Source organism: Leucopleurus acutus (assembly GCF_964270905.1).
Source record: "Leucopleurus acutus genome assembly, chromosome: 18".
NCBI classification, from domain to species: Eukaryota; Metazoa; Chordata; class Mammalia; order Artiodactyla; family Delphinidae; genus Leucopleurus; species Leucopleurus acutus.
This window is the reverse complement of record NC_139160.1, coordinates 634,413-657,123: the sequence shown is the minus strand read 5'-3', so window position 1 is coordinate 657,123 and position 22,711 is coordinate 634,413. Positions and strand designations below refer to the sequence as shown.

The following is a 22,711-nucleotide window of genomic DNA, read 5'->3' as shown; positions in this document are numbered from 1 at the left end:
ACCCAACGAGCTACAAATTAAATTACCATTCCATACTCTAAGACACTTTAAATATACTTTCAAATACTAAGATATATACTACATTACCCCAGAACAGCTCCTCAGTGAGAAAGACTTCTTTATGGTAAAACAATAGCAATGTGCTGGGAAACCTTCACATAAGGCCTTCACTTAATTTTAAGTAAACATGAAAAATCTTTTAACATTACCATTACAGAAAGTTTTAAAGGTTGAAATAAGCTGAATAACATTTGATTCAGAATTTTTATAACTAATTCAATTAGGTTCTCTTAAAATACAAGTACATTCATCCAGTAATAGTTAACATTTATTTAATGCTTAGTATGAGCCAAATATTCATGATGGTTAAACATTAAACCAACACCATGAAGTAAAATCATTATCTCCCTTATTTTTTTTTTTAAAAACCCAATCCTCAAAAGTAAGCTGCCCAAGGGACTTCCCTGGTGGCGCAGTGGTTAAAAATCCACCTGCCAATGCAGGGGACATGGGTTCGAGCCCTGGTCCGGGAAGATCCCACATGCCGCAGAGCAGCTAAGCCCGTGCACCACAACTACTGAGCCTGGACTCTAGAGCCCACGAGCCACAACTACTGAGCCCTTGTGCCACAACTACTGAAGCCCAAGCGCCTAGAGCCCGTGCTCTGCAACAAGAGAAGCCACTGCAATGAGAAGCCTGTGCACCGCAACAAAGAGCAGCCCCCGCTCGCCACAACTAGAGAAAGACCACGTGCCACAACGAAGACCCAACGCAGCCAAAAATAAATAAATTTATAAAAAAAAAAAAGTAAGCTGTCCAAAACCACAGCCAGGAAGTGGGAGAGGTCAGGATTTGAATATTCATAACTACTATGTAATATGTGATTAAGTATTAAATAAAATAATGTAGCACAGCTCTTATTAATTAAAAAAGGACACAGCCGTTCAATAGAACAGTAACCAAATCAATATTCAAAATACACAAGTATCGAAAGAAAAATATCAAGCCCAAAGTGCCAAGCTAAAATGAGATTTTTTTCTAAAGTGGAGTATAATTGCTTTACAATGTTACGTTAGTTTCTGCTGCACAACGAAGTGAATCAGCTGTATGTATGTCCCTCCCACCCCACCGCCATCCCACCCATCTAGGTCGACACAGAGCACTGAGCTGAGCTTTTTAAACACAAATGGAGCTGAACTAGTTAACATTCATTTGCCAGAAGGTAGGAAGTATCCTCATCAACAATAACAATTTTCAGAGGAATGTGGCGTAAATCTACTGAGGTTATGGAATGCAAAGGCTTTTAAAGCACGAGTTTTCTCGATCTTGTCTATGTTTTAGCATACCTAAAACAGAAGACAACAATTTCTGGGGCTTAAGCCACAACTGAATCCACAGTGCCCTCTGGTGGCTGCAAGGTATCCATTCATTCTCCTCACGAGATAACCATGGAGCAGAGAATAAGACTTTCCTTACTACATTCTCTGCAGTAATCCACTTCCCAAGCAGAATAATTACTCAACCATAACAGTTATTTTCAAATCCTATACTATAAATAAATTTGGTAACTTCTATATGTCACTGAGAATATGCTTCAACTACCAAACACTCATTTAGTCCTATAAAGAAAAGAATCTGATTAAAGTTGATCATTTCTACCTTATCCAAATAAAATCTATTCCTTTTAGCCACTTTTCTACATTAAGTCAATGCTAATTAGCTATTTAACGTCAAGCAAATAACTTCACTTCCCTGGGCTTCAATTTTCCCTAGAATAAAAGGGTATAAATATAGTTCCCAGGGTTTTTCTTAGAATTTAAAGAGATAAATAACTGAATGTGAAAATCAATTAACACAGTTAACTCCTAATAACCACCAGGCAGTTTTTGCGTATACCTCAAGATTTCATTTTTAAGGTTCATTTTTAAGCTTCCACTCCATCATTGTTATGGACCAAATGCTGTGTCTCCCCTCAAATTCATTTGATGAAATCCTGGCCTCCAAAGAGATGGTAGTAGGAGGCGGGGCCTCTGAGCAGTGATTAAAGTCAGGAAGGTGGAGCCCTCGTAAGTGGGATTAGGGACCATTTTGTAAAAGACACCAAGAGAGCTCCTTTCCCCCCAACCATGTGAGGACACAGCAAGATGGCAGCCTGTCTATGAACCAGGAACAAGCTCTCACCACACAACCCGATCTGCAGGAGCCTTGATCACGGACTTCCCAGCCTCCAGAACTCTGAGAAATGAATGTCTGTTGTCTATGGTACTTCTGTTATACTAGCCCAAATGGACTGAGACAATCATCATAAATTATAAACGCTTTCAGCTTTATATTTTGATTCAGTGAGAATCAACATAATACCCGATGTTCTCATGAAAAAACAAAGAAAAGGTAGTTAAAAAATAAAATGTTGACATTCATAACAATAAAGTATCAGTAGTTGCTGAGAAAAGCTTATGAACTTGCAAAGAAAATCACAAAGAAAGCATTTCAAAGTGATTCAAGGAAAACATTCATCACTTTCTCATTAATAAGCCCCAGAGCTTTCTAGGTGCCATAAGAGGTACAAAGAAAGCTAAGGTGAATTACTCTCTACTCTAGAGGAAAGGGTATTATTCAACATGTGCTAATGGCACTTCTAACACTTCTGAGGCAGTATAACAATTTTTTTTTTTTTTTTTTTTTTTTGCGGTACGCGGGCCTCTCACTGCTGTGGCCTCTCCCGTTGCGGAGCACAGGCTCCGGACGCGCAGGCCCAGCGGCCATGGCTCACCAGGGAAGCCCCAAATTAAAATTTTTAAGAATAAAATTTCTTGGGAGTTCCCTGGCAGTCCAGTGGTTAGGACTTGGCACTTTCACTGCGGTGACCCAGGTTCAATCCCTGGTAAGGGAACTAAGATCCCGCAAGCCACACAGCATGGCCACAAAATAAAGAAAGAATAGGGGGCTTTCCTGGTGGCGCAGTGGTTGGGAGTCCACTTGCCGATGCGGGGGACACGGGTTTGTGCCCCGGTCCGGGAGGATCCCACATGCCGCCGAGTGGCTGGGCCCGTGAGCCATGGCCGCTGGGCCTGCGCGTCCAGAGCCTGTGCTCCGCGGCGGGAGAGACCACCGCAGTGAGTGGCCCGCGTACCGCAAAAAAAAAAAAAAAAAGAATAAAATTTCTTAATAAAATGGGAAAAATGGATTTATAAATATATATATATATCAAACCAAAAGATATCATCCAGCTTAATGGGAAATATTAAAATACTATCATTAAAGTCAAGGTTAAGGTAAGGATATTCTTTATTATTACTACATAGCACTGCTCTGGAAGTACCATCCAATGTAATAATATGAAAAAGATATAACAATTTGAAATAAGGAAAATTATCATTATATGTAAATTGTATTAGCATTACCTCAAAGACTCAAATAATTTACCCAAAAAACTACTACAGTGAGATACAGACATACCTCAGAGACATTGTGGGTTCACTCCCAAACCACCGCAAGAAAGCAAATATCGCAGTAAAGTGAGTCACATGCATTTTTTGGTTTCCCAGTGCATATAAAAGTTATGTTTACACTATACTGTTGTCTATTAAGTGTGCAACAGCATTATGTCAAACACAAGTACATACCTTAATTTTAAAATGCTGTTAGAAAAATGACACTGATAGACTTGTTCAATACACCTTCAATTTTTAACAAAAACTTTCAATTTGTAATAAAGTGCAGTATCTGAGAAGTGCAATGAAACGAGGTATGCCTGTAACTTAGTCAAGTGACGGGTATAAACTTAATATGTAGAAATTAAATTAATTGGATGGTCAAATGGAGACAGATAAAATGTTGCTTCCATCAAAAGACCAACTAAATAAGGAGATTAAAAAAAAAAAAGACAAACCCACAAGAACAAGGAGAACAAGGGATAATTCAACAGCACCAAAACTTTGGAAGAGGGAAAGCAAAGGAGCATGACTCATTGTAACCGACTCAGCACACCTCAAAAACCCACGGTAAATAAAGTTTTGAAATGACTGGATTACAAATGAAGTTAAACTTATAGTCAACATTCACTTCTCATAAAGTAGGAAGTATCTTGATCAACATAATTTTTAGAAGAATAAGGCAACAGGTCCTCACAGGTCCTTAAAAACAGATGTAGACAGATGTCACCCAAAATGGCAGCATTAGAAGTTCTGGGTATGGGTCCCCTTACCTGAGTAACTAATGAGCTGGACAGAGGGACTGGAAGCAATCTCTGGGGTCTCTGCACCTGACTGGACACTAAGCGCCAGGGGAGTGTGTGAAGAAGAGGCTGCTGCTCACTTTAAGTGGGTGAGCATCCCCTGCCTTCCTCCCCCCAGGTCGGCCAAGGGGACAGCACCTGCAGTCCTCCGGGGTCTGGCTGAACACAGGACTGGCGGTGAGGGACTTCCAACAAAATCTGGGATTGTGGCTTGGGCTCCTCTTGGCCTCAGCCCTCTGGGCAGCAGAAGTATTCCCAGTAGCATCTCTCAGATTTAATGAAACACAACCCTGTATAATGTTCTTCTTTTCTACCAGACATTTACAAAAACTTTTTGTCAGGTCACTAGCTCACCACAGGGGTGACAGAACATTAACTTCAAGGACACAAGCAACAAGAAATTCACACTCTGCAAAAAAATGTTTAAAAAGTCAAAAATAAACAGCTCCATCCCCAAGGAAAAATCAGCAATCTAACGAGCATCAGATATCCAGAGGTATAATATTCTCAGAATGGTATAAACACACAAAGAAACAGAAAAGTATACCCTATTCACAGGAATAAAAGAATTAGAAACCATCCCTGAGGAATCCCAAATACTGGAGTAACTAGCCAAAAACATTAAATAAGGACTTCCCTGGTAGCCCAGTGGCTAAGACTCTGCGCTCCCAACGCAGGAGGCCCGAGTTCAATCCCTGGTCAGGGAACTAGATCCTGTACGCCACAACTAAAAGAGCCCGCATGCTGCAATTAAGACCTCACACAGCCAAATAAATAAATAAATATTTTTAAAAAAAACATTAAGTCAACTACCTTAAATATGCTCAATGAGCTAACAGAGAGCATGGACAAAGAATTAAAGGAAATCCAAAAACAAGGTATGGACAAAATGAAAACATAAATAAACAGATACAAATCATAAAAAGTAACCAAACAGGGACTTCCCTAGTGGTCCAGTGGTTAAGATTCCAGGCTTCCAGGGCTTCCCTGGTGGTTCAGTGGTTAAGAATCCGCCTGCCAATGCAGGGGACACGGGTTCAAGCCCTGGTCCAGGAAGATCCCACATGCTGCGGAGCAACTAAGCCTGTGCGCCACAACTACTGAGCCTGTGCTCTAGAGCCCGCGAGCCACAACTACTGAGCCCATGCACCTAGAGCCCATGCTCCACCACAATGAGAAGCCTGCACACCACAACAAAGACCCAACACAGCCATAAATAAATAAATAAATTTATATTTAAAAAAAAAAAAAGATTCCACGCTTCCAATGCAGGGGGCACGGGTTCAATCCCTGGTTGGGGAACTGAGATCCCGCAAGCCATGTGGCATAGCCAAAAAAAAAGTAACCAAACAGCTGAAGAGGGTGTGGACAAAAGTGAACCCTCCTGCACTGTTGGTGGGACTGTAGATTGGTGCAGCCACTGTGGAGAACAGTATGGAGGTTCCTTAGAAAACTAAAAATAGAACTACCATATGATCCAGCAATACCACTCCTGGGCACACATCTGGAAAAGATAAAAACTCTCAGTCAAAAAGATACGTGCACCTCAGTGTTCATAGCAGCACTGTTTACAATAGCCAAGACATGGAAGCAATCTAAGTGTCCATCGACAGGTGAGTGAATAAAGAAGATGTGGTACATATATGCAATGGAATATTACTCAGCGAGAAGAAAGAATGAAATAACGCCATTTGCAACAACGTGGATAGACCCACAGATTATCATACTAAGTGAGGGAAGTCAAACAGAGAAAAACAAATATCACTTGGTACCACTTACTTGTGGAATCTAAAAAAATGATACAAATGAACTTATTTATAAAACAGAAAGACTCATAGACAGAGAAAATAACTTATGGTTACCAAAAGGGAAATGGGGGGGGATAAATTAGGAGTTTCGGATTAACAGATACATGCTACTTTTATATATAAAATAGATAAACACTACTTTTATAATAAATACACACTACTCTTATACATAAAATAGATAAACAAGGACCCGCTGTATAGCACAGGGAACTATACTCAGTATCTTGTAATAACCTATAATGGAGAAAAATATGAAAAATATATATATGTATAACTGAATCACTTCGCTGTATACCTGAAACTAACACAACATTGTAAATCAACTATACTTCAATTTAAAAAAAAAAAGTAGCCAAACAGAAATTCTGGAGATGAAAAATATAATAGCAGAAATGAAGAACTCACTGGAGGGGATCAACAGCAGATCTGAGCAAGCAGAAGAAAGAATCAGTAAACAAAGGCAGAATAATTAAAATTATCCAGTCTGAGGAGAAGGAAAAAAAGAATGAAGAAAAATGAACAGAGCCTGAAGGATCTGTGAAACACCACCATGTGCACCAACACATGTAACATAAAAAGAGAAAAAAAGGACAAAAAATATATTTGAACACACAATGGCTGTAAACTTCTCGAATATGATGAAGATGCATATACACACCCAAGAAGCTCAACAAACTTCAAGCCAGTTAAGCTCAAAGATAGCCACACCAAGACAGGTAATAATCAAATTGTGGACCCAACAGTAAAAGAGAATTTTGAAACTAAGAGACAAGTGACTCATCATACGCAATGGATTCTCAAAAAGATTTGGGTCATCAGTATATTTCTCATCCAAAACCATGGAAGCCAAAAGCTATGGCATGACATTTAAAAAGATGGACAACAACAAAATCTGCCAACCAAGAATTCTATATCCAACAAAAAAACTCCTCCAAAATTAAGGAGAAATTAAGACGTTTCCAGATAAACAAAAGGGAATTTATTACCAGCAGACCTACCCAACGTGAAAAGCTAAAGGGAATCCTTCAGGCAAAAATAAAAACACACCATAGAGTAAATTGAAGCCATAGGAAATAAAGAATACAAATGAATATATAAATATATATATAAAGTAAATACAGAAAATCACTAGAAAGCCAGTATTAATGTACTTTCGGTTTATAACTACTTTTTTCCCTATGATTTAAAAGGCAAATGCATAAAACAATAATTATCAATATGTTAATGAGGGACTTCTCTGGTGGTGCAGTGGTTAAGAATCCATCTGCCAATGCAGGGGACATGGGTTCGAGCCCCGGTCCAGGAAGACCCCACGTGCCACAGAGCAACTAAGCCCATGCGCCACAACTACTGAAGCCCACTCGTTCTAGGGCCCGCATGCCTCAACTACTGAGCCCGCATTCTGCAACTACTGAAGCCTGCGCACCTAGAGCCCATACTCCACAACAAGAGGCCACCGCAATGAGAAGCCCGCACACCGCAATGAAGAGTAGACCCCACTCAATGCAACTAGAGAAAGCCAGTATGCAGCAACAAAGACCCAACACAGCCAAACAAATAAAATAAACTTTTTTTTTTAATTTAAAAGGATCAAAATGATACAGTATTTTTTCTAATCACAATGGAATGGAATTAGAAATAACAGAAGCATAAATGAAAAATCACAAATAGGTAGAAATTAACACACTTAAACAACCAATGGGTCAAAGAAGAAATCACTAGGGAAAGTGAAGAAATACTTTGAAACAAAAAACAAAAACACAACATATCAAAACTTAAGGGATGCAATGGGGCTTCCCTGGTGGCACAGTGGTTGAGAATCTGCCTGCCAATGCAGGGGACATGGGTTCGAGCCCTGGTCTGGGAAGATCCCACATGCCGCGGAGCAACTGGGCCCGTGAGCCACAACTACTGAGCCTGCGCATCTGGAGCCTGTGCTCCGCAACAAGAGAGGCCGGGACAGTGAGAGGCCCGCGCACTGCAATGAAGAGTGGCCCCCGCTTGCCGCAACTAGAGAAAGCCCTCGCACAGAAATGAAGACCCAACACAGCCAAATTAATTAATTAATTAATTTTAAAAACTTAAGGGATGCAATGAAAGCTGTGCTCAGCAGAAAAGTTATTGCTATTAATGCCTACGTTAAAAATCTCAAATCAATAAACAGACTTTACACCTTAAGAAACCAGAAAAAGAGCAAACTAAAGCTAGCAGAAAGAATGCAGTAATAGGGCTTCCCTGGTGGCTCAGTGGCTGGGAGTCCGCCTGCCGATGCAGGGGATGCGGGTTCGTGCCCCCGTCCGGGAAGATCCCACATGCCGCGGAGCGGCTGGGCCAGTGAGCCGTGGCCGCTGAGCCTGCACGTCCGGAGCCTGTGCCCCGCAACGGGAGAGGCCACAGCAGTGAGAGGCCCGCGTACCGCAAAAAAAAAAAAAAAAAAAGAATGCAGTAATAAAGATGAGTACACAGATAAAACAGAATGCAGAAAAATACAGAAAAAAATAAGTGGTTCCTTGAAAATATTAAATCTTTAGCTAGTATGACAAAGAAACAAAATCTCAAATTATTAAAACCAGAAACGAACGGAATTCCCTGGGGGTCCAGTGGTTAGGACTTGGCGCTTTCACTGGTCAGGGAACTAAGATCCCACAAGCCATGCGGTGCGGCCAAAAACAAAGAAAGAAAGTAATTGATATGTGAATAGCAGACCAAAAATAAAAAAGTTAAAAAAAAAATCAGAAATGAAAATAAGATATCACTACTGATTTTACAGAAATGAGTAAGAGAACATTATGAGCAATTATATGCCAACAAACTGGATAACCAAGATAAAATGGACAAATTCCTAATACAAACTACCAAAACTGACTCAAGAAGAAATACAAACTCTGAATAGAATTATAATATGCAAAGAGATTGAATCAGTAATCAAAAATCTCCCAACAAAGAAACCAGGACCAGAGGGGTTCACAGGTGAATTCTACCAAACATTTAAAGAAGAATTAACACTGATCCTTCTCAAATTCTTCCCAGTGATGCTATGCTCAACATCATCCGTCATTAGGGAAATGCAAATCAAAACCAGGAAACATGTCACATCCATTAGGATGCCTACTATCAAAACAAACAAAAAGTAACACATATTAGTGAAGAGAAACTGGTTGGTTGGTTGGTTGAAGAAACTTGATCCCTTGTGCACTGCTGATGGGAATGTAAAAAGGTGCAGCAGCTATAGAAAACAGCATGGAGGTTACTCAAGCAATTAAAAATTGAATTACCATAAGATTCAGCAATCCAACTCTGGGTATACTATATCCAAAATAACTAAAATCAAGATCTCGAAGAGATACTTGCATGTTTATATTCATAGCAGCATTATTCATAATAGCCAAAAGGTAGATGCAACCAAAAGTTCCACGAGCAGATGAATGTATAAACCAAATGTGGTACATACGTACAATGGAATATTATTCAGCATTAAAAAGAAAGGAAATCCTGTTATATGCTATAGCAATGATGTACCTTGAGATCACTACTATGCTAAGTGAAAAAAGATCACACATAAATGATATAATGTATCTCAAGAAGTCAAAAATCATACAAATAGAAAGTAGGATGGTGCTGAGGAGCAAACGTGGAACTGTTTAATCGTTAGTTTCGGCTTTTCAAGAAGAAAAAGTTCTGGAGATCTGCTGCACAATAATGTGAATATACTTAACACTACTGATCTATACACTTAAAAATGGCCAAGATGATAAATTTTATGCTGTGTGTTTTTTACCACAGTTAAAAGTAAAAATTAAAACAAAAATGAGATGCCATTTCACAGCAATGAGCAATGAGCATGGATTTTTGATCGATTGTTTGTTTGATTTTGGCTCTGCCATTCGGCATGTGGGATCTTAGTTCCTCGACAAGGGATCAAACCCATGCCCCCTGTTGTGGAAGCACGAAGTCTTAACCACTGGACCACCAGGAAGTCCCTGAATGTTTTGTTTGGTTTTAATAAATTTATTTATTTATTTATTTATTGGCTGCGTTGCGTCTTTGCTGCTGTGCGCAGGCTTTCTCTAGTTGCGGCGAGCGGGAGCTACTCTTCGTTGTGGTGCGCGGGCATCTCCTTGTGGTGGCTTCTCTTGTTGCAGAGTATGGGCTCTAGGTGCACTGGCTTCAGTAGTTGTGGCACGTGGGCTCAGTAGCTGTGGCATGTGGGCTCTAGAGTGCAGGCTCAGTAGTTGTGGCGCACAGGCTTAGTTGCTCCACGCCATGTGGGATCTCCTGGACCAAGTCTCGAACCCACGTCCCCTGCACTGGCAGGCAGATTCTTAACCACTGCGCCACCAGGGAGGCCCTGGATGTTATTTTTATTTATTTATTTTTTTGCGATACGTGGGCCTCTCACTGTTGTGGCCTCTCCCGTTGTGGAGCACAGGCTCCGGACGCGCAGGCTCAGCGACCATGGCTCACGGGCCCAGCCACTCTGCAGCATGTGGGATTCTCCCAGACCGGGGCACGAACCTGCGTCCCCTGCATCGGCAGGCGGACTCTCAACCACTGCACAACCAGGGAAGCCCTGGATGTTATTTTTTAAAAAAGGAAAATAACAAGTCCTGGAGAGACGTACAAAAATTAGTTATATGTAGAATTAACATATGAGCAGTCAATTCCACGTCTAGATTTATTTATATACATATATACAAAAGAACTGAAAGCCAGGACTCAAATGGATACTTGCATACCAATGTTCACAGCAGTCTTATTCGCAATGACCAAAAGGTAGAATGAGCCCAAGGGTCCATCAATAAATGAATGGATAAACAAAATGTAGGCATACAATGGAATATTATTCAGTCCTAAAAAGGAAAGAAATTCTGATATATGCCACAACATAGATGAACCTTGCAAACATGCTAGGTGAAATAAGCCAGGCACAAAATGGCAAACATTTTAAGATTCTACTTATTTAAGGTACCTACAATAGGCAATTTCATAGAGACAGAAGGTAGAAGAGACGTCACTAGGAGCTGTGGTAAAGAGGCACCGGGCATTATGTTCAATGAGTATGATGCTTATGTTCGGGAATGATGAAAAGGCTCTGGAAATTAACAGTGGTGATTTTTAAAAAACACTTATGAATATACTTAATACCACTGAACTATACATTTAAAAAAGGTAAAAACGGTAAATTTTATGTTAATACATTTTACCAGAATTTTTTCTGAAAAAACAAAATAGAAGACACCTCTATGGGGGAAAAAAATACCAAACATACGACAATGATTAACTACAAAGGAAATATTTGCAACTCATATCCTAAAAAAATGAAGACAAAGAGGTCCTACAATGAGACAAACCAACAACCAGTGAGAATAAAGGACCAAAAAGATGTGAACAGAGTTCACAAGAAAAGAAAATACAGATGTCTCTTAAATATATGAAATATTTAAGAGAAATCCAAGGTAAAACTCTGAAGGGCCACCAATTTTCTCCTAACACACTGACAAAAATCAAAAGGTTTAACTGTGTACTCATAGTGTAAATCAGTGTAAACTGGCACAACTTCTACTGACAGCAACTCAAAACAATATTTCTTTGACCAAGCAATTCCACTTCTAGACATTCTTCCTATAGATATCATCTCATGTTTTTAAGAACAATGTAGAAAGACATTCATTGTAAACTTAAAAGACTGAAACACCCTAAATGTCTCTCAACAGACAACTGATAAAATGAATGACAATAAAGACAAACAGTGAAACATTAGGCAGCCTTGGAAACAACTGAGGCAGCTCTCAACATACTTCCACACTAACATGGAACCACCTCTCCCATAAAATAAATGCAAGCAAGGCACCTAACAAAGGATAAACACACGCACCATGAGCACGCGCACACATGCACAGAATAACTCTACATAAACGGCCGAGAAAACGACAACAGTGGTTTGCTTCTAAGGAAGAGAACTGTGTGGATGGAGAGGGGGGAGTCTTCCTTTTTTGTTTTGTTTCGTTTTTTCACCTTTCTACCCTTTTTACTTTTTAAATTTGGTACCATATGTATCTATTCTGGTATTTAGTTAGGATTTCACTGAATTTAGAGATATTTGAAGACAAAAATATTAATTTTTTTACATTATTGAAGTCTTCCCATCCAGATATATGTAAATCTGTCCATTCTGGTTTTCTCGTATGTCCTACTGTATTATTTTACAATTTCCTTCATAAAAGTCTTGCATATTCATTATAATTGCTCCTATTTCTTGCAATAGTGAAATGGATTTTTCCCATTACATTATAAAACGTTTACATAGCAAAGCAGCACCATAAGTAAGGCATAAAATTTTACAAAAGATATATATTATGTTATATATAATATATAATGTGTATATATACTTGTAATCGATATAACAAGAACTGATATCCATTCTTTAGAAAGAACATAAATTAAATTGACAAAACTTTAACTATTTGAGAACATCCAGTATTGTCAAGAATGTGGAGAAACTAGTAGAAAGGGTAGTCAGTACTGTGGTCCAGTGGAAGGCAATTAAGCAGTACCTATAAAAACATGTAATATGCACATACTGACTCAGTAATTCCTATTCTCCAGAATCTCCCCCAGAGAAAACACACATGAACCCAAAGAAACTACTACATGTATATTTCATGCAGAATTTTATATATAACAAAAAATTCCAAATAGACTAAATGTCTACCAACAGAATAGCTAAACTGTTAAATCCATGTCATGAAGTATCACACAACAGTTTAAAGAGACCTTTACATACTAACTCAGAAAAATGTCTAAGACATACCACTAAGTGAAAAAAGCAAGTCGCAGAAAGATACATGTTTTTAAAATGCCCATATAAATTTACTTTATTACTCTTATAGGTACATGTTAGTATATGCACAAAAAGGATTTATAGTAATACACACTAAACTGATGCTACCACTAACCTCTGGGGAGTGAGCAAAGGGGACAGGGGTCAGTGATAGATGAACACAGATTATGACCTCTGCATATGACCTCATGCTGCTTACCATCTAGCTACGAAATCATTTTATAACATATCTTTATCAGAGATCCACAACAATGCTACTCTGGCTTTAGAAGCTGACAGGAATCATTTAATTAACATACTAAAAATCCATTCAAGGGCTATGACAGCGTCTAAACAAAAATCCCTTTTGATCTAGTAAATTAATTAATTAATTAATTGATTCAGGTTAGCTCTAGGGCACAGAATTTCTGGGGTAAGGAATAATCTCTTCTTTCCCATAGGACCAACTTTAACTGCAATGTACTTTCAAGTAATTTTAACTTCCTTTGGGGATCTCATCCACTCCCATGATTTTAAATAATACCTCAATGTCCCAGAGTCCTTAATTTATCTCAATCAAGATGTTTCAAAGCCCCAAACTGCCTACTCCCTACACCTAGTTATTCAAGCATGCTCTTTCACTCTTTATCTACCCCTCCTCCAGTCTCTGCCATTTGGGGATGTTATGTGTCTAGCTAGTCATACCAGAAGTCTGGAGGCCTTAATTTCTTCTCCATTCTTCACCTACACCCATGCCATCCCCAGTTCCTATCCTACTTCCAAAATAAATCTTGAAACTGTCCACTTTTAACCATCTCTTCTGACACTCCTCTAGCCCTAGAAATTCATCACCATTTTTCTGAAATGAAAGTGCCTTGTAAATGTAACTCCCACTTTCTAACAAAATGGACTAAGGTCAAAGTACAAAACAAAACAAGAGAGGGCTAAGTACCTTAGGAAATAAGGATACAGAAAGGTCTCCATATTTGAATCTAATGAGGGGAAGTGAAGGAGATCATCAGAAGTATAAGATAATGTTAAGTTCAAAGTCCCAGAAGTCAACAGAGTTTCAAGGAATATAATAAATTTCAAATCTTACAGAATTAAGACCAAAAAAAAGGCACTTAAGATTTGAAAATTAAGTCACTAGTGACCTCAAAACAGCAGATTTGGTATAGTGTTGAGAGTGCAAATCAGTGAGTTTCTTTGGAAAAGTACAGGAAAAGGAAGTTTGGGAAAGGTACAGAGATTCTGGAGGAGAGAGCATGTTAGCACACTTAAAAGACTAATGAAGGAGCCGTCAGAGAGAAGGCTGTGAACAGGAACGTAATTCCTTCTATCGCATGAGCATTCACTGAGTTTACTGTCCCACTGGTGGCAACAAATTCATGATGTTTGCTCTATATAAACAGGGAAGAACTGTAGCTACTGTTAACTGAGCACCTACTATTGGCCAATCACATTCTCTGTATTACTTTTAACCCACCTAACAGCAATCTCAAGAAAGCAGGCAGTACTATACTTATTTGTCATGAGTAAATTAAGGCTTAGAGGTTAAATGACTTACCAGAGACCACAAATTGGTAAATGGTGGAGCAAAAATGGTTTTTAACGGTTTTACTGAGGCATAATTTATATAAAATAAAATTTATTTTAAGTGAAATTTGATAATTTTCAGCAAATTTCTTCCATGATCTCACCAAATTCAAAAGTTTAATAAAATCTGGATACGCCTCATATAAATACAGCAAAATCAGACTTACAACATAGGATGCTTTTTCAGATGCTGTGTGGTAATTTTTCTTTTTTTTAATGCAAAAGGAAGTTAGGAAAGGCAAATGAACACTTAAGTCCAAGAGGAAGATAGGATGAAATGAAGACAACAAGGAAGAGTGGCAGTCAGGAGCCTGTGTCATGGAAGAAAAAGACCAACTTCAACACAAGCTTTGATGGGCAACAAAAACTGTTCGCAGTTATAGAATGTAATGACTTCCTGGAAACAGGACTTCACAGTATTAAAACAGACATACAAAAATAAACATAGAGAGTGAGACAATATTCATAGTAATGAAAGTTGTAAAGCTAAAACAAGTTTAACTTTAAAGCGACAAATTTATATAATTAAAACAAGAGCAAATTTTTCACTACTTCAAAACAAACAAACAGGACTTCCCTGGTGGCGTAGTGGTTAAGAATCGCCTGCCAATGCAGGGGACACAGATTCAATCCTGGTCCAGCAGAGCAACTAAGTCCGTGAGCCACAACTACTGAGCCCGCACGACACAACTACTGAAGCCCACACACCTAAAGCCCGTACTCTGCAATGAAGAGTAGCCCCCACTCGCCCCAACTAGAGAAAAGCCGCGTGCAGCAACGAAGACCCAGCGCAGCCAGAAATTAATTAATTATTTTTTAAAAAAAGAATTTAGGGAAAAAAACAAACATGCAAACATGGACATAGAAAAATTCAGATACCACATGAGGGCCAGAAATAATCAAAATAAACTAAAATAATTTAAATAAAACAGCTTCAAAGAAAAAAATACCAATAGAAATCTAAAACAAAAAGACAAGATAAAAATTTCATTTAACCTAAATTTTCAATTCCACTCTAATATTTCTTTACTTCCACAGAACTGGAAACAAAATTCACTAATCTGATAATCATTGGGGCCACCCCAAATGAGCATTAGCACCAAAGAAACTGCTAACCAACATTAACAGATCACATCTTTTATGACTACCTGATATATAATAGATAGGATACGATACACAATTTGTTGAATAAATGATTTCCACAGTACCCTGATTACCCTAAACTATTCTCAGTCTGGTCCAGCTCAATAGTCCAAGAAACAGCACTCTTCCTAGGCAAAAGATATACCTCTTTGAAACAAATGATTATGAAACTGTTCCAGTATTACAAAGATTCTTTAATGTTTTTAAGTTACAAAACCATAATTTCAGATTAAATTCTTACAATTAATAAAGGAATCTAGGCTACTACAGAAAAAGTAACATATACATGGCACTGCTATAAAGTAAAACAACTAAGTTGTTTCATTGTATTAGTCACATTTTATAAACTTTCTTCTGTCTGAAACCTCTAACTGCACATCACAATTTTACTTAAAATATTTACTTAAAAAGTATTTTTCTTTTTTTGGCCGTGCTGCACAGCATGTGGGATCTTACCCCCATTAGGAATCACACCCACAGCCCCTGCAGTTGAAGCACGGAGTCTTAACCACTGGACCGCCAGGGAAGTCCTAAGTATTTTTCTTATCCAATCAAAATGTATAGTTAGAAAAAAAATGTTTATTGCAAGAACTATAACAGATCCTTCCCAAAAATTTTAATGAGGTTGCAACAATTAATCCTATTCCTAGTAAATTTATCTTAAATCACAATTTAATATCAGAATCACACTAAAATATTTAATAATTTAAGGATAAAATACTTTAAATTCACAAAAACAAATCTGACCTTCAAATTCACTAGGAACATAGAGAGAAAAATATCTAGAACCCTCTGGGGAAGAGAAATCTGACCCCTGGCACCCTATTGATATTAAAGAGAATGGCTGAAATTCTCTAACAATAATTTGGTAACTCTTTAAGAAAGATAAAAACAAGATCACATTAATAACACAAATATGTGAAAGTTTGTTGTTGTTTTTTTTAAAGCCAGGACTATCAAATATTTATCCTAATATCCAAAGTTTACTCTTAAATCATTTCTTGAAATAGTAAACGTTAACACTTATGGGACATTGATCAAATCAGTAAAAGTAAAACCCCCAACAGTCATACCCTTCTTTCAAATTAAAGACCCCAAATTTTTCTTAAATTTTATTACTTGTAATTTTCAACGGACTGCTATGAAGTTAAAAATAAAATAGAACTAAGAACAAATCCCAAACTAGTCATGTGAGCAAGCAATTAGGCAAACCTCTCTACACATTTTAACTCTAGACTTTTCAATAGTTCACAAAAATTTATTCTGCAGTTACAAAGTGCTTCAAGTGTTGTGTAAAACTTGATCCAAAAGATTAATACATTTAAAAATATGCAATAAAACAACAGATATGCTCAAATGTGTTGTAATCCAACTTTTAACACACTTCAAGATGACCAACTTATCTTGTTACTAAGTTAAGTGTTTAGTGCTGGCCTTCATAATTCTCTTCTCATTACTATTTTAATAACAGAAACCTAAGATTACAAAAGTGACTTGTTTAAAAAACAGGTTACAGATATAAAAATTTGCAATTCCAACTACGTAAAACAATTTTCTTGCTGGTAAACAACCAAAATAAAAAACTACAGTTGTTACCCAGAGCCCCATAGTTCAAAATTACTGATTTATCTAAAAGCAACTTTTCTCAGTGACAACTTTATGGTTCTTACATACTGGAGTTGTCCTTAAGAACTCTGAGATTTCATTAGCTCAGAAGTCCTGTTCAATTCTAAAATCCCAATTCTATGCTCTGACAGGAACAGAAAAATATTAACCAACTGAAATGAAAAAATGGAAAATGCATGGAATCAACACAATCTCTCTGTGTACTCGTTTCCTAACTTAAAATGCCCTACATAAAATACTGTTAGATAATTCGACGGGAGAAAGCACTTGGGTTTAGGCTCATCTTGCATTGCCTAAAAAAAACACCTGCAAGTTGAATAAGCCAAAGTCCTCCTAGAGTAAGTGTTATTCAATATAATAATATGTGTGAATAATATTGTTAATGGGGCAGATAGACATGAATGCCTAGAAAAAGATATAAAATTTCTAATTATACCACACCTTTTGACAACAAAGATAGAGTTCCAGCATTCATACACATTGTTTCCATCACAGTAATAACACAGCATCTGACTAAAGGTGAAGATTCATTTTGTCTCAAATGCATTAAGTTTAGGCACTTTTGTACCTCAAACAAGGGCAACATACAATAAAACTTTTAAGGATATGAACACTGTTGTACAAAGATGGTATGTCAAGCTCCATATCCACACAAAAGTCTGAAACGTTCGTTGTCAGCACCTGTGGGACATCTGAGTGATTCAGAGATGTCCCACCACATGAGGTACAGAACTCCAGCCCATGAGATTATATAAGCAGAACATGGAAAAGCAGGGACCACTCTCTCTTTCCCTCAACTGTTTAAAAGGACAGTGGGAGGAATACATACTGTTAAGCATGCATTTAAGAAAGGTACCATAAATATGTGAAGTATTTTTAAATATCAAAATACTTTTAAGTACATCTAAAAGCATCTAACTCACATTAAGTGTGCAATAAATTTATGTATAATAAGGAACTTTGATTTAATCAATGTCAATTTAAAATTGTCAGCTTATCTTCATCTTATTGTCTGTCGCATTAAAGCACCATTAGTTGGTGTTCTTAAGTAAAAGAATTTTTAATTCTGAGCTAAATCATTAAGGAAAACAAGAACTACATCCCTTCAAAAACTAGAGGAGTCAGGGGGTAGCAGTTGAAAATCCATGTATAGGGAATTCTCTGGCGGTACAGTAGTTAGGACTCCAAGCTTCCACTGCAGGGGGCACAGGTTTGATCCCTCATGCACGGAAAGAGGAAGGAAGGAAGGAAGGAGGGAGGGAGGGAGGGAGGGAGGGAGGGAGGAAGAAAATCCATGTATAACTTATAGTTGGTCCTTCCTATTACTGAGTTCCTCCGTATCCGCAGATCCAACTGCCTGCAGATGGTGTAGTACTATTGAAAAAAATCTGGGTATAAGTGGACCAACAATTCAAACCCATGTAGTTCAAGGATCAACTGTATTAGAAAGAACCATGGTTTTCATTAGTATACATGTGTTGACATTACAGAAAAGTCCTGATTATACATTTTGTATGTCCTCATCTCCAAATGTTTACTTAACCAATCGACCTTTCCCCATCAACATCACAAATAAGAACAAAGAAAAAAACTTCAGAAAGGTAAATCTTTTGTGAAAATATGGGGTGATAAAATAAGCACTGCCCATCTAGTTGAAAGATCTAATCCTTGATCCACTATATCTGAATGATCTAATGCCTGAAAAGAGCTTTAAACTCATTACAGAAGTTATAGTCATTCAAGTTACAGTATTTAGGAAACAATTATGGATACTAAATTGCACAGACACACTGAAAAAAGAGAATATATTATTTCTGTTTCAAACAGACCCTGTTAGTTTTAAGGCAGTCAAATAATCTAATTGATAACTGTGGTACTACTATTTTTTTAAAAGGTACTCAGTAAGAGTCAAACATTTCGTATTTGTTTACCCACTGCTCTCCATGAAAACAATATACGCTGAGAAAATTGTAAGCTTCAATTTTTTTCAGTTTCAATTTCTAAATCTGTAAAGCAAGCATATTATATACTTTAAAACAGGACAACACATGGGACTTCCCTGGCAGTCCAGTGGTTAGGACTCCAAGCTGCCAATGCAGGGGGCATGGGTTCAATCCCTGGTGGGGGAACTAAGATCCCACATTCCACCTCCCGCCCCCTCGTGGCCAAAAAATAAAACAAAATAAAATAAAATAAATTAAAAATGTAAAAAAAACAGGACAACACAGTTGCTGAACTTAGGCCTGTAATCAAATCGGTTAAGTTCAAATCCTTGCTCTACCAAATACTACTACTACCTGGGTATCTGTCTATGCCTCTGTTTCCTCCTCTACGAATTAGGAATAAAAACACTAGGTTTTCATGAGGATTAAATTACTTAATACATGTTAAAAATTAGTCTGGACATGTATTGATAATTATAGAATGTAAATGATAGGTACAAAGAGGTTCAATATACTATTATCACTCATAAATTTGAAAGTTTTCATAGTTAACTTTTTAAAAAAGCTTAGCTTACTATTGTGCTAGCATACAATAAGGGCTCAATACATGCTATTTTTATTACCCTGCAGGCTATTTGCCAAGAGTAAAGGAAATAATACATGGAAGTGCCCGGCACCTGCCTCAATTAGTGTTTGTTTCATACAAGTTGTCATCCTCACATCATCCTTCACAATCAGTATGCAATCAGTATGTTCATCATCAATTATTTTTTGGCCCATTTGGGACTTAATATTGAAGCATGAGCTACTATTACTCATGACTCACCTCTGACAGAGATCTGCAAGTTACAATACCAACTGTCAGGAGGCTCCAGAGATACAATTTTCTAGAATGCTAAAATTCACTGATATTTTGTAACTAATTTCAATTGATGGAAAACGACTCGTTATGTTTACCTTAGTGTCTCGCACATTCCAAGACTACCTTAAAACCAACGAACTGCAAGCAATAAACGATAACCCTCAGATAACACGTTCAAGAACAACTCGAGTGAAGACTAAGCATCACAAAATATGGGGGACTAAGAGTAACCAGAGCAGCGGACTGGTCTCACCAGCACACTAGCTGGTAAACTAAGAGAACTGGAGGAGTGGACCTCATGCCCTTTCCTAAGCAAACACATCAAAGACATCTACCAACTCATGAACCCCAAGAGTCAAAATTTGTGTTTTACGTCGTACACACAGACCTAAATCCGTCTTTCTGTTCCTCCAACCCCTTCAATCAATTCTCCATTTAAAGGAAGAGAAAGTGTTAAAGATGGTTGCACACCGAGCATCAGAAACGCAACAACTTCACTTCCCGCCCTGGAACTCTAGAGGGCGCCAGCAATATGCCCTCCTTCCCCCACCCCTCCTCCCGGGTAACGTGAGCAGCTGCAGGAGCCCGTCGTCTGGTTGCTGAGGTTGGTATTGCAGCAGGAGAGATGTCTGCAGCGGTGCAAACAGCAGCGCCCACTCCCAGCTGCCTCACCAGCCATTACCCAGGCTGCGCCCCGGGGGCAGCTGCCACCCAGGGGAAAGCTCCTCCCCCTCAAAACAACGGAGACGCTCCGGCCAGACAACCTGACAACGTCCTCTAAGAGCCTCAAATGAGGGGCAAAAGACTCACAATGGGGGTGTTTTCCTCCTCACGTTCTGCCAGGGATGCACCAGGTAGCGATGAAGGCAACTCCTGGTCCTGGGTAAGAGGAAAAATGAAAAATGGGTCAAGAACACCTAACCAGGTGGGAGAACCAAGCCCTTTCCACCAGGAGGAGACAGAGAAGGGAATAAGAGGTCAAGGAGGTTCGGACCTTCGATTATTGCTGCCCAGCCCGTGACCAACAACCCCCTCCTACGTAAAGTAGAGCGAAACGACGTAAAATTTTTATTTGGGACCAAAACCCACGTGAAAGGCAAACCCTGGAGGGAGGAGGCGGAGGGCAGCAGGCCTGCTCCGGGAGGGGGAGGGGGAAGGGCGAGCGCAGCCTCGACGCCAGCGGGGAATCCTATCCCCCGAATCGGCCCACCCAGCGCCGTCCCCATCGCGCCCGCATCCACTCAGGGGCGGGGGGCGGCTCGCGTCAGCGCGGGGCGGAAACCCCCCGCATTTACCCCGAGCTCTTGCCCCGGGCCCGAGACTTGCCCCCCCGCAGTCGGCGACCGGCAGCGCTGCCTCCCCGTCCGCCATTAGAGACCCGGCCAAACAATACGTGCGGAGCCGAGCCGCGCGCGCGCCGGGGCCGGGGCGGCAGAGAAGGGGACCGGCGCGGGGGGCCCGAGCCCTCGCCGGCAAACTTGGGGACCTCGCGCCGCCGCCGAGAGGGTGCGAGCGCGGCCCCGAGCACCCATGGAGGCGCCCCTCCCCCACCCCGCCCCACCCCCACCCCACCCCCGCGACCCCCGCCGCCGGCCCCCGCCCCGGGCGGCCCCGAGCGACCCCCGCCGCCGGCGGCCGCCTCACCCGGCCCTCGCGGCCGCGCCCGCACTCCCGCAGCCCGCGGGCCGCCCGCCAAGGCGCCTGGGACATCAGCGGAGCCGCCGGCAGCCCGAGGCCCCGACGCGCTAGCGGCGACGGCGGCCGCGCCGCGGGGCGCTTGTCCCGGGTCGGTGGGAGGCTCCGGAGGCCGCCCTCACCCATCTCCGCCTCCCGGCGCCTCCGCCTCCGCCTCCGCCTCCGGAGGCTGCGCCGCTCCCGGCCACCCCCACTGTCGGCGGCCCTGGGCTGGAGACTCGGCGGGGACAAGCCTCACCCGGTTCTGGCTGCGGCTCCGCGGAACGAACCTCCCCGCCCCCGACCCCCCCCCCTTCGGCAACACGCGCAACTCCGCTCGGTCCAGTCCCGGCTTTAGCGCTGGTGAGTAGGCGGAGGCTGCGGCCGCGGCGGCGCGGCCCGGCCCGGCAAGCCCCGCCCCCGACGCCCTCACTGGCGGCCGGGGAGGGCGGGCCAGGGGCCTCGGGCACGCCCATTGGCTGCGTCCGCCTTCCTTCAGGACCCCCCTCGAGGGGGTGGTCCGACGCCCTGTCTTTCAGGCGTAGGCCACACCCCCGCACCTCCATTTCCCCCCCTTCCCCGCCCCCACTCCGGCCCGGCCCGTCAGGGTCGGGCCGCTGACTGCCGTGCCTGCCGCACCCGCCTCGGTTCGGCCCCTGGGGACAGGGAGCTATCGGGGCCGGGCGGCCCGAGGGCCTAAGCCGGACCGCCTGACCCTGCAGAGGCCGCGAGCGACGCCGCCCGAGGAGCGCCACGGCCTCGATGTCCCCCACGCCCTCCCTGTCCAGTGTCTGGGAGCCCCGTGAGGGCCGAGCGGGCAGGGGCTACGGCGACGCGGTCGGGAGCCGGGGGCCGGGAGGCCGGCGGCAGGGGGGCCCGCGCGCTCCGAAGGCTGGAAGCGCTTCCCCTCGCCTCAGCCCCGTGGGGAGGCGTCCCTCGCTCCCGTCATGGCTGCGGGAGGAGACTACGTCCTCCATCTTGTCGGGGCCGCGGGGGGAACTG

The 22,711-nt window shown here is 41.1% G+C and overlaps 1 protein-coding gene across 7 annotated transcripts in view; it reads right to left on the bottom strand.

Annotated features, from left to right (window-relative positions):
- The window catches only part of ZMYM2 (zinc finger MYM-type containing 2), a 90,093-nt gene extending 68,072 nt beyond the window's left edge, over window positions 1-22,021 (bottom strand). For 4 of the 7 annotated variants that reach the window (XM_082859531.1, XM_082859532.1, XM_082859533.1 and 1 more), the window contains exons 1-2: window positions 21,680-21,714; window positions 20,846-20,914 (exon numbers count right to left, since the gene is read on the bottom strand). The gene's annotated coding sequence lies outside the window, so the exon portion shown is untranslated. Of the gene's footprint in view, window positions 1-20,845; window positions 20,915-21,679; window positions 21,715-21,852; window positions 21,930-21,968 lie in introns of those variants that run through there. The other 3 variants (XM_082859530.1, XM_082859535.1, XM_082859534.1) reach the window with 3 other exon arrangements.
- Window positions 22,022-22,711: the final 690 nt, after the last annotated feature.